A 17,058-nucleotide genomic window follows, 5' to 3' on the forward strand; every position below is an offset into this window, starting at 1 on the left:
AGATAGCAATACAAACCTTTCTCAAAAAATAAGAAAGGTCTCAAACACACAACCTAACCCTACACCTAAAGGAGCTGGAGAAAGAACAGCAAATAAAGCCTAAACCCAGCAGGAGAAGAGAAATAATAAAGATCAGAGCAGAAATCAATGAAATGGAAACCAAAAGAACAGTAGAACAGATCAACGAAACTAGGAGCTGGTTCTTTGAAAGAATTAATAAGATTGATAAACCCCTGGCCAGACTTATCAAAAAGAAAAGAGAAAGGACCCAGATAAATAAAATCATGAATGAAAGAGGAGAGATCACAACTGACACCAAAGAAATACAAACAATTATAAGAACATATTATGAGCAACTATATGCCAGCAAATTAGATAATCTGGAAGAAATGGATGCATTACTAGATGTGTAAACTACCAAACTGAACCACGAAGAAATAGAAAACCTGAACAGACCTATAACCACTAAGGAAATTGAAGCAGTAATCAAAAATCTCCCAACAAACAAAAGCCCAGGGCCAGATGGCTTCCCAGGGGAATTCTACCAAACATTTCAAGAAGAATTAATACCTATTCTTCTGAAACTGTGCCAAAAAATAGAAATGGAAGGAAAACTTCCAAACTTGTTTTATGAGACCACCATTACCTTGATCCCAAAACCAGACAAAGACCCCATCAAAAAGGAGAATTACAGACCAATATCCTTGATGAACATGGATACAAAAATTCTCACCAAATACTAGCCAGTAGGATCCAAAAGTACATTAAAAGGATATTCACCACAACCAAGTGGGATTTATCCTGGGCTTGTTCAACATCCACAAATCAATCAATGTGATACAATACATTAATAAAAGAAAGAACAAGAATCATATGATCCTCTCAATAGATGCAGAAAAAGCATTTGACAAAGTACAGCATCCTTTCTTGATCAAAACTCTTCAGAGTATAGGGATAGAGGGTACATACCTCAATATCATAAAAGCCATCTATGAAAAACCCACAGCGAATATCATTCTCAATGGGGAAAAACTGAGAGCTTTCCCCCTGAGGTCAGGAATGCGGCAGGGATGTCCACTATCACCACTGCTATTCAACATGGTATTAGAAGTCCTAGCCACAACAATCAGACAACAAGAAATAAAAGGCATCCGAATCAGCAAAGAAGAAGTCAAAATCTCACTCTTTGCAGATGATATGATACTTTATGTGGAAAACCCAAAAGACTCCATCCCAAAACTGCTAGTACTCATACAGGAATTGAGTAAAGTGGCGGGATATAAGATCAATGCACAGAAATCAGTGGCATTCCTATACACCAATAAGACAGAAGAAAGAGAAATTAAGGAGTCGATCCCATTTACAATTGCACCCAAAACCATAAGATACCTAGGAATAAATCTAACCAAAGAGGCAAAGAATCTGTACTCAGAAAACTATAAAATACCCATGAAAGAAATTGAGGAAGACACAAAGAAATGGAAAAACGTTCCATGCTCATGGATTGGAAGAACAAATATTGTGAAGATGTCAATGCTACCTAGAGCAATCTACATATTCAAAGCAATCCCTATCAAAATACCACCCACTTTTTTCAAAGAAATGGAAAAAATAATCCTAAAATTTGTATGGAACCAGACAAGACCCCGAATAGCCAGAGGAATGTTGAAAAAGAAAAGCCAAGCTGGCGGCATCATAATTCTGGACTTCAAGCTCTATTACAAAGCTGTCATCATCATGACAGTATGGTACTGGCACAAAAACAGACACATAGATCAATGGAACAGAATAGAGAGCCCAGAAATGGACCCTCAACTCTAGGGTCAACTAATCTTTGACAAAGCAGGAAAGAATGTCCAATGGAAAAAAAGACAGTCTCTTCAACAAATGGTGTTGGGAAAATTGGACAGCCACATGCAGAAGAATGAAACTGGACCATTTCCTTACACCACACACAAAAATAGACTCCAAATGGTTGAAAGACCTCAATGTGAGACAGGAGTCCATCAAAATCCTAAAGGAGAATACAGGCAGCAACCTCTTCGACCTCAGCCGCAGCAACTTCTTCCTAGAAACATTGCCAAAGGCAAGGGAAGCAAGGGCAAAAATGAACTATTGGGACTTCATCAAGATAAAAAGCTTTTGCACAGCAAAGGAAACAGTCAACAAAACTAAAAGATAACCAACAGAATGGGAGAAGATATTTGCAAATGACATATCAGATAAAGGGCTAGTATCCAAAATCTATAAAGAACTTATCAAACTCAACACCCAAAGAACAAATGACCCAATGAAGAAATGGGCAAAAGACATGAACAGACATATTTCCAAAGAAGACATCCAAATGGCCAACAGACACATGAAAAAATGCTCAACATCGCTCGGCATCAAGGAAATCCAAATCAAAACCTCAATGAGATACCACCACACACCAGTCAGAATGGCTAAAATTAACAAGTCAGGAAACGACAGATGTTTGCGAGGATGCGGAGAAAGGGGAACCCTCCTACACTGTTGGTGGGAATGCAAGCTGGTGCAGCCACTCTGGAAAACAGTATGGAGGTTCCTCAAAAAGTTGAAAATAGAGCTGCCCTACGACCCAGCAATTGTACTACTGGGTATTTACCCCAAAGATACAAATGTAGTGATCCGAAGGGGTACTTGCACCCCGATGTTTATAGTAGCAATGTCCACAATAGCCAAACTATGGAAAGAGCCAAAATGTCCATCAACAGAAGAATGGATAAAGAAGATGTGGTATGTATATATATATATATATATATACACACATACCATATATATATATATATATATACATACCATATATATATATATATACATACCACATCATATATATATATATATATATATATATATATATATAATGGAATATTATGCAGCCATCAAAAGGAATGAAATCTTGCCATTTACAACAACGTGGTTGGAACTGGAGGGTATTATGCTGAGTGAAAAAAGTCAATCAGAGAAAGACATGTATCATATGATCTCACTGATATGAGGAATTCTTAATCTCAGGAAACAAACTGAGGGTTGCTGGAGTGGTGGGGGGTGGGAGGGATGGGGTGGCTGGGTGATAGACATTGGGGAGATTATGTGCTATGGTGAGCACTGTGAATTGTGTAAGAGTATTGAATCACAGACCTGTACCTCTGAAACAAATAATGCATTATATGTTAAAAAAAAAGAAGATAGTAGGAAGGGAGAAATGAAGGGGGGGGAATCGGAGGGGGAGATGAACCATGAGAGACTATGGACTCTGAGAAACAAACTAAGGGTTCTAGAGGGGAGGGGGTGGGGGGATGGGTTAGCCTGGTGATGGGTATTAAAGAGGGCATATATTGAATGGAGTACTGGGTGTTTTACGCAAACAATGAATCATGGAACACTACATCAAAAACTAATGATGTAATGTATGGTGATTAACATAACATAATACAATTTAAAAAAGACAAAAAAATAAATAAAAGTAAAAAAATAAAAAAATAAATCATGCGGTTGAAAATCTAGACCATCCAAATGTTGAGTACTACATTTCAAGTTACTGGAGTCCTAAGCCACTGAGAACTCCAAAGGTAGGGACCAGAGGAAAAACAGTTTTCATGGTATGCCAGGAAGATGGTTCCCATGACAACAAACATATGTATATGTGTGTCATTTATAAGTCAAGAATCATCAAGGTGTGCAGCAGAGAATACATGTTATCCAAACCCATAACTGACACATATCAACCTAAGTTTATGAAATTTTTGTTTATAATTTTTTTAAAAAGTTAATGCTATTTTATATAAAACTGCTTCACATTTAGAGTTTTCATTCACTTTTTCTATCTCAATCCTAATTTTCCTTTCTAAAACTAAAATATAAAGCCTTTAACGCAGTAGCCATTTTCCCCAATGTTCCAGGGACCCCACTGATAAGACCCATAATATAGCGTATGTCACCCTTTAAACATAAACCATTGGCCTTCATCTACCTTTTCCTAACAGAGGTTTTTACCGCTTTCTCCTTTATCACCTTTCCCTTGAAAAACAATTCCTGACAGCTTGAAACCACAGTTTATTTGAATTTAGTGAACTGCTTAGTACTTGTATTAGGGTGCATCCCCGGCCTTTGCCACAAACCACAAATTCACATTTTGATGCTCTTCAACAATAAATCCTCTCAACACCATTGCCTTACATGTCTACTTCATACATAAGTTCCCCTATAGAATTTGTGTTATGATGGACATGAGGTGTAAGATTCTGGAATCTTATGTAGCATCTAGAAGACCAAAAAAAGGTTATATTTGGCATTCCCCTCTCCTATTATCCTCTCCTCCTCTTTCTATCCAAGTCTTTTCCCTAGAAACTTACTCAGCCATATATTCTTCCTGAGTTAGACTTTTACACTTCATTTTTTAAGCAAGATGTGTTCTTAAAATAAGGCTTTGGCTGACTTACATGCTGGCCTAACTATAATTACCTGCTCTGTATGCTGCACCCCCCAAAAAAAAGTAGGAGGAATTTTTTTGGAGATTCCAGTGATCTTTTTTTTTTTTTTGACTCCAGTAATTTTTGTATAAATTGTCATTCCAAGGTGTTAGTGACCATTTCCATTCTCCAGATTGTCTGGAGAAATTATGTATTAAGGCCAAACCTAGCTCAAGGTAAGCCTTAAGGCTTCAGTCCTGAGCAATTCTCAAGAGGCCTTATCCCTCTTCTCAATTTGAAGTATTCTTCATCTCTTAGCCAACACTGAGAAAGGGGCAGACAGAAGCACAACCTCGTGAAATTCAGTCCAAGTCTTCCAACTTTTTAAGTATCATTTCCTACTAGCCTTACATTTAATAGAGGGTCACTGTGGTGTAGTACATTATTTATCAAGTACAATATCCTAAAGTTCATCTTTCCAGAGATGTCTGAAACATTGAGGAGTTAGGTCATCAGTTCAAAATTTATCCCACTGTTAGGTCAACTCCAATTGACAATTTAGTTCATGTATCATACTCTTTGCCAAAAAGTCAATTATCAATTAATCACTTAGTTATTGACCGTATTTGTGTCTATTCTTAATAACACTTAAAAAATATTTTATAGATAACAGTTGAATGAAAATGATTAATCATAAATACAGAGTTAGTGATTTTTTTTTATATTTAAAAGGAGAGCATTAGTTAGTTATAAATATCTGGTCTCCTGCAGATACAAATGGATTAGTTCTGAATAGGAAAAGAAGCAATTCCATTATCAGAGATGATAGAACATAAACTACAGATAGCCATCTTGTCAAATCATATTGGCAAGAAGAAACAATGTGATAAATCAATGTAACTGTAAATAAAATTCCTGTTGGGTCTCACCAGCAATCCTCTTAGAATGGAGAATACAGCAGTTTTGTGATAATTGGGAAAATTCCAACTTAAGGCAAAGGTAGTTTTGGATAGCTATTGGCATCTCATTGACTGGGTAAAAATCAATAAATCATTCAAACATATTTATGCCTCAGTTTCTACTTCTGTGAAAGAGAATGAATCGCATTTGTGTTTGAAGCTCTTAAGACCAAGAGAGGCAATATATCATAATGATTATGTGCATAACCCTGGAAACATACTGAATGAGTTTGCAGCCCATTCTGACACAATCAATAAATAACCTTACACAAGTTACTCCAGTTTTCTGTGCCTCCATTTTTGCCTTTGTAAACAAGGAGGATAATAATATGCCAACTGTGGGGGATATTGTAAAGACTGAATGAATGGATGGATGTCAAATACCTAGAACAGTATCTGATACAAAGCAATAACTCAATAAATGTTAGGTCTGTAGCCATAGCCATCAAAGCAAGACTATATATTTTTTTAAGTTTTTATTTATATTCCAGTTAGTTAACATACAGTGTAATATTAGTTTCGGGTGTACAATATACTGATTCAACACTTCCATACATTACCTGTGTTCATTACAACAAGTGCACACTCCTTAATCCCCATCACATAGTTAACCCATCTCCTACTCACCTCCCTCTGGTAACCATCAGTTTGTTATCTATGGTTAAGACTCCGTTTCTTGGTTTACATCCATCTCTAAAGCAAAACTATATTTTTAAAGCAATCAGAAGACACAGCTAAAGAAGCTATGACTGGCCCTCTTGACAGTTTATCATACTTTTCCAAGTGCTTTGCAACGATTTCTGTTATATATCTGAATATTATGTTTAGGATAATATTAAATTGAAGCACCATGAGAGCAAAAGAAATCATTTTGAACTGAGAATCGGGATATAGTGGCTGTTTCTGCAACGAACCAATTGTAAACTTAAATGATTTGCGTTCTGCGTTTCCTCATCTGAAAACTGAGGGTTGTAAATTCATTATCTCTAAGGTCCCTCCAGATCTTTCATTCTCTCTACTAAGATGCATTTGATCAGATTGTCTTGAAATAACCGGAATGCCATTTTATAATAGCCATTTTTCAACAGGTATGTTTGCAGAGGTATAAGCTCATTTTGCTTCCTTTAAACTTTAAATCCAAGGTTTGTGTTAACTAAAATAGACAGAAATCTCATGAATGTTGAACCAGAAATGTGCCAAAAAGCATTTCTCTACCAAAGGGTCAAGGATAGGTTACTATCCTTTAAATGAACTTAATTTTAATAAAAGTAAACTTATAGATTAGGGCAACTCAGAAAATGAAGACTTCAGTTAAGATCTACATAAAGGAGAGAGAGCTGGGAAATTGACAAAGCAAGTATAAGTCTTAAAGGAGAATTTAAATTACACTTTAGAAAATATTTGTAAAACAAAATGTTTGTCTCTGCAGGGAGCACATAGTCTTAAAGAGAGATGCTAAAGAGTCAGAAAGATGAGTAATACCATACCAATGACAAAAATAGCATTATCTCAAGGAAACAGATGAGTGCCTATAGGGTAGGAGGAAAGTTGGTTAAGAAAAAAATAAAAGTAAACCAAAAAAAAAAAAAAATCCCCAAAACTGTTGAAAAAGAAGAAAGGGACTTTCTAAATAAATAAAGGGGAGAGATATGGGGATGGCAGTGGGTGGGGCGTGGGGGCAGAGACATAAAAGAAACATATAGAGAGAAATTATTTCAAAAGTAGATTGATATGACAATCAAAAAGACATCTTCCATATTTCAAAAAGATGGTGAGGATAAGTCTAAGAACCTTCAAAAATGTCAATGTCATGAAAGATTTTAAAAAAATAAAAGACTGAGAAACTGTTCTAGATTAAAGTAGACTAAAGAAAATAGATGATCTTTGATAGAATCCCAATTTTTTTAAGAAAAGTTGTAAGGCATTGGGACAATAGGAGAAATTTAGATATGGACTATATATAGACAGTAGTATTGTGTCAATGGTAAATTTTCTGAGAGTGATAATAATATTGTGGTTGAGTAGGAGAATGTCTTATTATTAGGATATATATGCTAAAGTATTGAGGGATAAGTAACATGATAACGTGCATCTTACTCTCAACTGACTTGGGAGAAAAATGTAATATAAAGAAAAGGAGACACAGTAAATGCGGCAAAATATTGACAATTAGTGAATGTAGATTAAGAATCTACAAGTCTTCATTGTTTTATTCTTGTAATTTGACTGCAGTTTTGATATTTTTCAAAATTAAAAAAGTTTCTCAAAATTAAAAAAAAACATTATTCACACATAAACTTTGAGTAAATAAGTTGTCATACTGTTTCCAAAAAGTGAGTTTTCAGCCATCCACCCTTGTCCATCACCCTCCTCCCCTAGCTTCATCAAAGGGAGAATGTGTGAAACCAAATCAGTACTAGTTGCTGATTAGCTCTTCACATAAAAACACCAGGTTCTTTGGAGGTTAGTTTCTTCTTATAATTAGAGCCACAAGAGTTCTCTACCACCAGTTACCTTGTGGTATCTATTGGGTAACATCAAGAGACAGAAAATGGGAACCTCTAAATGAAAATTCAGCTTATGGTGAAAAAAAAAACAAACAAAAAACAGGTAGCCCAAGAGAATTTCTTTTCCTAGACTAAGGTAGCAGTGTAATGGTCCAGTGGACAAACGGGAGGGATAATTTGACAAAGATTGCCATATGTCTCATATATCTTGGGAAGATGTGGATGGCAGAGAATAATCTGATTTTGGTAGTCTACCTCTAGAAAGAGAACTATATTGAGCATTTTTTAATAATCAAAAGATTAACTTCTCTAAAAATGTAAAAGATGAAAAGCTTTAAATGGAACTCTCCCAAAAAGGTGGAATTTTTGCTATTAAAGAAGCATTCTACCATTTAAAATTATAATGAACAATTCTGGTAAAGATGAAAAGAAATGATACATATATTACTAATTTTAGCAAAAGTTGGTACATTTTTGGTAAATAATTTGGCCAAGTTTCAAGAGTTGAAAAATCTTCTTTTTCTTTAATCACTTTCCACAATTTATCTTAACAAGACAGAGAAAAAGAGAAGGAGTAAGGGAGACAGAAGAAAGGAAGGAAGGAAGGAAGGAAGGAAGGAAGGAAGGAAGGAAGGAAGGAAGGAAGGAAGAAGTGAACTATATATAATAAGATAGTCATTTCAGATACTTGTAATAGAAGAAAAGGAGGGGGGGAAGAAAAATCTCAAGAAAAATAAAATGTTTATATAATGCACACCAACATTAAATACATAAAACATTTTGTAAATCATAAGACTATACAAGAAAAAAAGAAAATGCTAATATATAGTGCTAAGCACAGTATGTAGAATTAAAAATTATATCTGCATTATGATTCAACCATGTAAAGTTATGAAGCACAAGGAAAAGTTAATTTGTTAGACTAAAATCAGGATGGGAATCAGAGTTAATTCTTTTAATTTAATTCTTTTAGTTGCTCTCTAAATAGGATGTGGCATGTGTGTAGCCAAGTCTATCATATTGAATGTATCTTTTGGGGTATCAATAAATAAAAATTCTCTCTTCACCTCTGCTACAGACTGTGTGAAAAATATGTTAAATCCCCACTATTCCTCAGCCTATTCTGCTATAAAACCATCTTTTCAAGACATGAAAACAATATTTACAAGATTAAATAAACTCTTTATGCCAATTTGGTGAGAGCATTTACTTTAGATTCTCACATTTACAGTGTGATTTTAGAACCGGCAACAATTCCATTTCTATTTGTCATTTAGAGGAAACTTGGTTTAGAAGAGAAACCGTACACTAGGGATAAGAATGAGGGCTCTAGAATTAGGTAAATCTGGGTTTGAATCCCTTTGTCCATACTAGATGAATATCCCTGGGTAAATTTCTTTTTTTTTTTTTTTAAGATTTTATTTATTTATTTGAGAGAGAGATAGCAAGAGAGAGAGAGCACAAGCAGGGGGTGTGGAAAGGGAGAAGTAGGCTTCCCACTGAGCAGGACCCTGAGATCATGACCTGAGCTGAAGGCAGACACTTAACCAACTGAGTTGCCCAGGCACCCCCTGGGTAAATTTCTTAATATCTCTCTGTACCTCCATTTCCTCATCTCTAAAGTGGCACAAAAATTATATATACTTTATAGTGCTATCAAATAAGTTGATGCATATAAAGTTCTTAGCACAATGCCTGGCATGGAATGATACTGGGTGAGCATGAGGTATTGCTGTTGGTTCTCTTTAATCTGCCATTTTTATATAGCATGTAATTGGGTCTAGGGGTGGTCAGAATAAGGCACATCTTTGATACTGTAGGGCTTTGTTCTATAATTAGAATCATTTCCATTATAGCCAGAATATTCATGGCAATACTCCTTGAAGACATCTTCAGTGCCCTAGTTCCATCACCATATAAGATATTATGTTAAGTAACATAATAATAGGTGTGTGGGAGATTTTTCAGGAAAAACTTTGCAAACTTATAACCAGATACATTATTTCTTGAGTCCCACAGAATATATGTGCTTGAGGGGAAACTGAAGAGTAAATTTTGGTCCTTCTGAAACCAGTGCAGGCAGGAATTCATTTCTCAGTGCCTCCTACTATAGTCGCCAAACCAACCCTCAGGGTTTGGACTATCCGGGAAGATATTCAGATACTGTAGATAATCTGCACTTTTTTGTTTTTCTAGAAAAGTCAATTGTGTAATAATGGGACTCATCCAAACTGCGTTGAGGGGCTCGTCTAATATCTAATCCAGCTATTATCAGGAAAGCAAGGAGAAGGCTAAGAAAACCTCTTTGGAATAAGCAGAGAAAATCTGATGCTGATAAAGAAGACATGAATGCAGACTGCATCCTGTTATTATTCACCAAGCAATCCGGAGCACTTCTAGTGGACGAGGCTGTATACCAGCCCAGTGGAAACAGGTGGCACTATCTTTGCTCACAAGTAGCTTACACTTCTGTGATCAGAAGATGTCCGCGAATAAATACATTATGAACTAGTAAGTGCACACAAAATACAGTTCTGATAGCATGATTGTGTAAATCCTAAGGACTTTCTCCAGCAAGTAGTATTCTTTTGGTTCTTGGTAGTTCCACCAATAACAGGTCTTGAGCTTTCAACACTTAATTAACCGAAAGAACAGGCTGGGGCAATCACTGTTGCAACAGCATGACTGCTAGTTTGTTTTACTCTCGAAGCCACCAACTGATGGTTGGAAAGCTGAACCTCCTAAAAATGTGTTGAGAGAGTTTCCAGACTCAGCAAAGTTCACCCTCTTGCTGTCAGGTACAATTAGACATTTGATGTAGCTCCCACGGTAATTATAAAGTATGGCGTTGAGTTAATAAATGCTGCAGTTGTTGCCCTTGCAATGAGGAAAGACAGTACCGAATAATTCAGCTAGCTCTCTCTGGTTGGCACTTGGCAATGTTAGTTCTTTAGCACGTCAACCTGACTTGGGTTATGTTGCAAAAGACCACATGGGGCAGCTGTGGAAGCAAATCAGCAATCCTAGCATAAGGGTCACACAAAGCATTCTGTGCACATTTAACAAGTTCAAATACCATATGCTATAAGCTGGGCTTCCCCTGTGGACTAAAAGTAAACATGTTTTGCCACTTGTTTTATTGGTGAAATATTTTATTTTGGAGGCACATTTCACTGAAAGTATTCTCCAGAAGTATTACTAAATTTGAGAAACATGAACAATATACTGATGGAGTGAGAGTCTATTCTTGGAAAAGACTCTTCTTTCAATATATATAATTGGAAAAGTCTATTCTTTCAATATATATAATCTATGTCCAAAGTGCATTTAAAAGCAACTCTGACTGAGCATATCAAAAGTGACTTCTAGGGCGCCTGGGTGGCTCAGTTGGTTAAGCGTCTGCCTTCGGCTCAGGTCCAGGGTCCTGGGATCGAGCCCCGCATTGGGCTCTGCTTCTCCCTCTCCCACCCCCCCCGCTTGTGTTCCCTCTCTAGCTGTCTCTCTCTGTCAAATAAATAAATAAAATCTTAAAAAAAAAGTGACTTCTAAGTAAATTTGGTGATTTGTTTTATTATAATAATAGAAATGACAGTAAAATATTTCATCTTTTCTCCTCCTAGAAGATCTTGATAAATATTTCTTCAATAAATAAATAACCTGGGGAAATAGAATTCATTTGGCATTTATACCTAATATTAATTTCCTGGTGATTTCCACTGGTATTTTAGGATAAGTTTTGAGATCCCAGTAACCTAATTTCTTGCTATTCAAAGCGTGGCCCACAGACTAACATCATCAACGTAGCAGCTTGTGAGAACTACAAAATCAGAATCGTCACATTCAAGTCTGAGAAAACCTGACTTAAAACAAGTGAAGTCCTTTTAAAATTAACATCAAAAGCCTGCCTTAAAAGGAAACACAAGGGACGTGATCTCATAAATGGTGACAGAACCAGAGGTGATGTTTGGAAGGTCCAAAATATTACTTGCATATATGGTATGGCTGTACCCAAGTAATTATGAAACTTTGCATAAGTTTCTTAACCGGTCTTAGAATTATATTAAAAAGGAAAAAAAAAAGGCAAAGATAGAAGTCTTCTAGCCCTAATGTGAGTTTTCTCATGTCTTCAAGTGCCTTGGGTTTTATTTCCCACAAATTAACAGGGCTATCTCTTTCACCCTAGGTCACTGCTAGTTTGGCCTTTGCCTATGTCTCCTGCCCCACTCTGTCCGCTACTCTGCCCAGTTTCCTGAGACATATGCTATACGCATTCTCAATATACTTTTAGCCCATGAAATGTAAAAACAGCATGTATTGTCAAAAGCCCTTGTTATTTCAGATAGATCAGAAAAGAATTTACTCATATGTATGACACCTACTCTCACTCAATTAATGGACCACAATAAAATAAATATCTAATCCTTATAATATCCCCTCTTCAACACATATTCACTCCTATTACATTTCATACTATCAGACCAGATGTCCGTTTTTTCTCTTCTGCACAATTTTTTTTCATTTTATTTATTTATTTATTTATTTATTTATTTATTATGTTCAGTTAGCCACTGTATAGTACGTCATTAGTTTCTGACGTAGAGTTCAATGATTCATTAGTTGCATATGATACCCAGTGCTCATCACAACACGTACCCTCCTTAACACCCATCACCCCTCTCCCCCTCCCCTCTGAAACCTGCAGATTGTTTCCCGGAGTCCATAGTCTCTCATAGTTCATCTCCCTCTCTGATTTCTCCCCCTTCAGTTTTCCCTCTCTTCCCCTATGGTCCTCTGTGCTATTCCTTATGTTCCACATATAAGAGAAATCATATGATAACTGTCTTTCTCTGCTTGACTTATTTCACTTAGCATAATTCCATCCAGTTCCATCCATGTTGATGCAAATGGTAGGTATTCACAAATTTTTGAAGAAATCTTCCATAAAGACTTCTTTCAATTTTTTTAGCTTTATATTTTTATTGTTCTATGAACTTAGTAAGAGTCTTTCAGTACATTTAAAGGGGATCCCATTATTTTCTCTCTTATTGCTTTATGGTCTTTCTCCTATGGCATCTTTGTTTTTCCTGACTGGCCCGCTCATCCTGCTCTTGCACTCTTTATGGGAAATTTTCCCCCAAATCTACAGACAAAACTTTGGAAGGAAATAGGTTAATTGGCCTGGTTTTTGGGCAGAACCTTTTGTACCAATCAGTCTTATAGGTTATTGGCATTTTTATGGGTGGGCTTTAGTTGGCCAGGTACCCACTTTGGTCATATCAGTGTCTTGACTTTGCACAAAGAATGCATAAAGAGCCTGGCGCTGCTTTCCTGAGCAGGCAGTTCATAGGAACATTGACCATGGTTGGCACCTAACCTCATTGTTCTGAACAGTTCATGACTAAATCCTCAGACCTTTGAATTAACCAATTATTCCATATTAAAATGCAGACACTGCCTGCACACATGGAACTACTCATCAATTGCTTAAACTTTAATACACATGAGAAGTTTCCAATATAATCCAGCTGCAGGGGTTTAACATTGGAAGAGAAGTCTGAGATCTATGGATACTTGATAGAGCAGAGGTGCTGAAAAGAAGTCAAGGAAGACTTAAAGGAAAGATTAAAGAGCCATGAAGGATAATTTTTCCTATTTTTGCCCAGAGCAGGCCTTTGGCTTAAGAGTAGAGCTATAGACGAGATTTTTCTAGATATGTCAGATCACTTGAAAGATTGTATAAAGGCATAATATGGTGATTAAGATTGTGTGACAGTAAAGGAGGCAGAAGATGGGTCAAGAAGATACATGAGGAATGTCAACAAGGGGTGGAGCCTAGACAAACAGGAAGAGAGTAGAAATTTTGAGAAGTATAAAAAGTATAAGGCCCTAAAATGTTGTCCACTATGTAAACTTCTTTGGTGAACTCAAATACTTAAAATCAGCATCTGCATAATAGATATATGTAGATAACCATTATTTACTTCTAGAACTTGATGATCTGAGTGCGTCCAGAGACTTCCAGAGTTTTTGAAATTGTATCCCCTTTATAATTTTTTGAGGAATTGCCAACTTGAAATGTACATCATCTCAAATATCAGGGCTTTTGGTATGCTATGCAGATGATCCAGAACACTGGGTGCAGAAAGGAACATGAAAATTACCCAAGTGGCAAAAGTCAAATAAAGTAGCCTCTTACATCAATGAATTTCAAAATGTAGACAAAGCATATTCATTTCTCATGCAAGAGAAAATCTCATTCATTCTCACCAGTTTATATAAAAGATTTTTAAAAATAGTCTTTCTAGTATTAATTAGACTGAACTTTTTTTTAAGATTTTCTTTATTTATTTGATACAGAGAGAGAGAGTGCGCACAAGCAGGGTGAGCAGCAGGCAGAAGGAAAAGCAGGCTCCCTGCAGAGCAAGGAGCCCAATGCGGGGCTCAATCCCAGGACCCTGGGATCATGACCTCAGCTGAAGGCAGACGCTTAACGACTGAGCCATCCAGTCGCCCCTGGACTGAACTTCTTAATTTCAATCAAAGACTACATAATCAGGAAATTAAAGACTTTAATTTTAATGTTCTCTCTACAATATTTGTTTATTTTTATCCCCTCCACTTTATAAAACTATAACAGTAGTGTATCATGGTGCTCAAAACTATAAAAATAAATTCAATGAAAAGGATTTCAAATATAAGTCTTGTACTCATTACAAAAAGAGCCAAGAATGTGATTTCTGTATGGTAGATCATGAGGAAAAGTTTGGAGACACCAGGAAAGAATTCATATACCAGAATTTGGCCAAGTATGCATTTTGGAGGAGGCACTACAGAAAGAAGAGATCTCCTTTAGTCATTTGAAAATGCCCCTAACTCACATAAACCCTTCGATAGCTTCTTATTGCAATTAGAATAAATTCTAAATTCCTTCCCTTGGTCTCAAGGCTGCTTACTTTTCTGACCTCATCTCTTTACACTTCTCCACACCACAGGCTTGTCCTACTGGCCTCTTTCTGCTCCTTGAATGTGTAAATCTCTGCCTTGGCTCAGGATTTTGACTTTTGCTATTCTCTCTGGCCATAATGCCCACCCCCCCATCCCCCCCCCCAACACCTCAGATCTTCTTATGACTATTTTTTTCACATCATTCAGTTCTTGGTTCAAATGAAAACTCAGAGAGGCTTTTTCCTTTCTAACTATGTGTGGTAGGCAGAATTCTAAGATGGCCCCTCAAGGTTCCTGGCCCTGGTATATATGCATACCTTCTCCCAGTTAGTCAAACATTAATCCAGCGCCTGCTGTGAAAGGATTTTGGAGATGAAAGCAAGGTCCCCAATCTGTTGACTTTAAATTGGGAAGATTAACAGGATAGACCTGACCTAATCACATGAGCCTTTTAAAAATAGATAATTTTCCCTGGCTGTTAGCAGAAATCAGAGATTCAAAGCATGAGAAGGATTTCACATGCTGATGCTGATGTGAAGATGGATGAAGTCAAAGAATGTGGGAGGCAAGCATTGCCCCGGCTGACAGCCTGCAGGGAAACAAGGACCATAGTCTTACAACTGCAAAGAACTGAATTCTGCCAATAACAGCACGGAGTTTGGGAATGTATTCTTCCACAGAACCTTTGGATGGGACCAAATCCTAGTCAACACCTTGATTTCAGCCTTCTGAGACCCTAAGCAGGATGGAGTCACACTGTGCCAGATTTCCCACCTACAGAGTCATAAGATAATTAATGGGTGATGTTTAAAATGGCTATGTTTATGGTAATTTGTTGCACAGCAATAGAAAACTTATCTGCCATTCTAATTTAAAAAAATAATCTAAAAAGTCACACCAGTCATTGTTTATATATGAACCTATGATTCTTCCTTCCCAATATATAAAACTATAAAGTTAATATTATTTATGTGCTTGATTACTTGCAAAATATCTTTCTTCTAATATTAGACTATAAGTTCAATGGGTGAATGTAAAAAGTGCTCACACTTAATATTTGTTGAACAAACAAATAAATGCCTAAAATTAAACAAAGGTTTTTCAACAAGATTTTTTTATCAAATCTTTTTTATCTAAACTTTTATCAAATATTTGATTAAATTTTTATCAAATGTTTTCATCAAAACACCAGCCTAAAAAACTGTGGGGTTTTTTTGTTATGTCTTCTATTTGTCAAGATTGCTGTACCTGTCTTTTAACTTTTTTATTTCTATTTTTTTTAGAGAGAGAGAGAGTGCGCATGTGCTACAGACGGCAGAGGGAGTGAGAATTCTAAGCAGGCTCCATGGATGGCAGAGCCTGAGGCGGGGCTGGATCTCACAACCCCGAGATCATGACCTGAGCTGAAATCAAGAGTCCCATGCCTAATCCACTGAGCCACCCAGGCGCCCCGCTGTAGCTATCTTTTAAAGACCTAAGTAAGATCTTTCCATAATATGAATTTCAAATTATATTTAAGATTAAACAACTTGGAAAATGCATAAAAGTTAAAACTTAAAGTTCTAAAGGAGTCAGCTGAGTACTTGGTTCACTCCCAGTGCTGCTTTTAAAAAAAAATGTTAGTCTTCATTAATGTGGAATGTCGGAACAAATATGCTAACAAATTATTCCACAGGCCAACTATAGAAATCGTCAAGAAACATATCCTCTCACTTAAGGCAATCTTTTTACGATAATTTTCTTTATTAACAGCCTAAGCCAGATATTTTTGTTGGCCCCTCCAAGTCCATTTTCCATCCCTCTCCATCTTACTTTCTGCTATAGGAGGCTGGCCTCTAATTAACTCCATCAACAGACTCCTATATCCCCTTACTTCTGGTGAGTTTATCCAGTGCTCTCCAAGAAAAATGATATGATATATGTGGTATATGATATAATATAATCTGCTATTGTATGATAATGCAGAAATATATTTTTTAATTTTAATAATTTTCTAAATATTTTATATTTTCTAGCAGTATATTTTAAAATTTAAAAACAGGTAAAATTAGTATTAAAATCATATATTATTTATCTGTTACATATAATAAATATATATTTAGTAATGTAAGTTAATATTTAATAATATATACATTGAATATATGTCTAAAATATTGCCCTTTCTATTTTTAATTAATGTAAAATTATTAATGTGATGTTTTACATTCTTTTTAG

The 17,058-nt window shown here is 36.1% G+C and overlaps 1 long non-coding RNA gene across 1 annotated transcript in view; it reads left to right on the forward strand.

Moving 5' to 3' along the window:
• The window catches only part of LOC144381262 (uncharacterized), a 55,722-nt gene that overhangs the window by 33,567 nt on the left and 5,097 nt on the right, over positions 1–17,058 (forward strand). The window contains exon 3 of the long non-coding RNA XR_013446154.1: positions 16,130–16,322. This is a non-coding gene — a long non-coding RNA (uncharacterized LOC144381262). The remainder of the gene's footprint in view (positions 1–16,129; positions 16,323–17,058) is intronic.

This window comes from Halichoerus grypus, chromosome 3, assembly GCF_964656455.1.
Source record: "Halichoerus grypus chromosome 3, mHalGry1.hap1.1, whole genome shotgun sequence".
Classification (NCBI taxonomy): Eukaryota; Metazoa; Chordata; class Mammalia; order Carnivora; family Phocidae; genus Halichoerus; species Halichoerus grypus.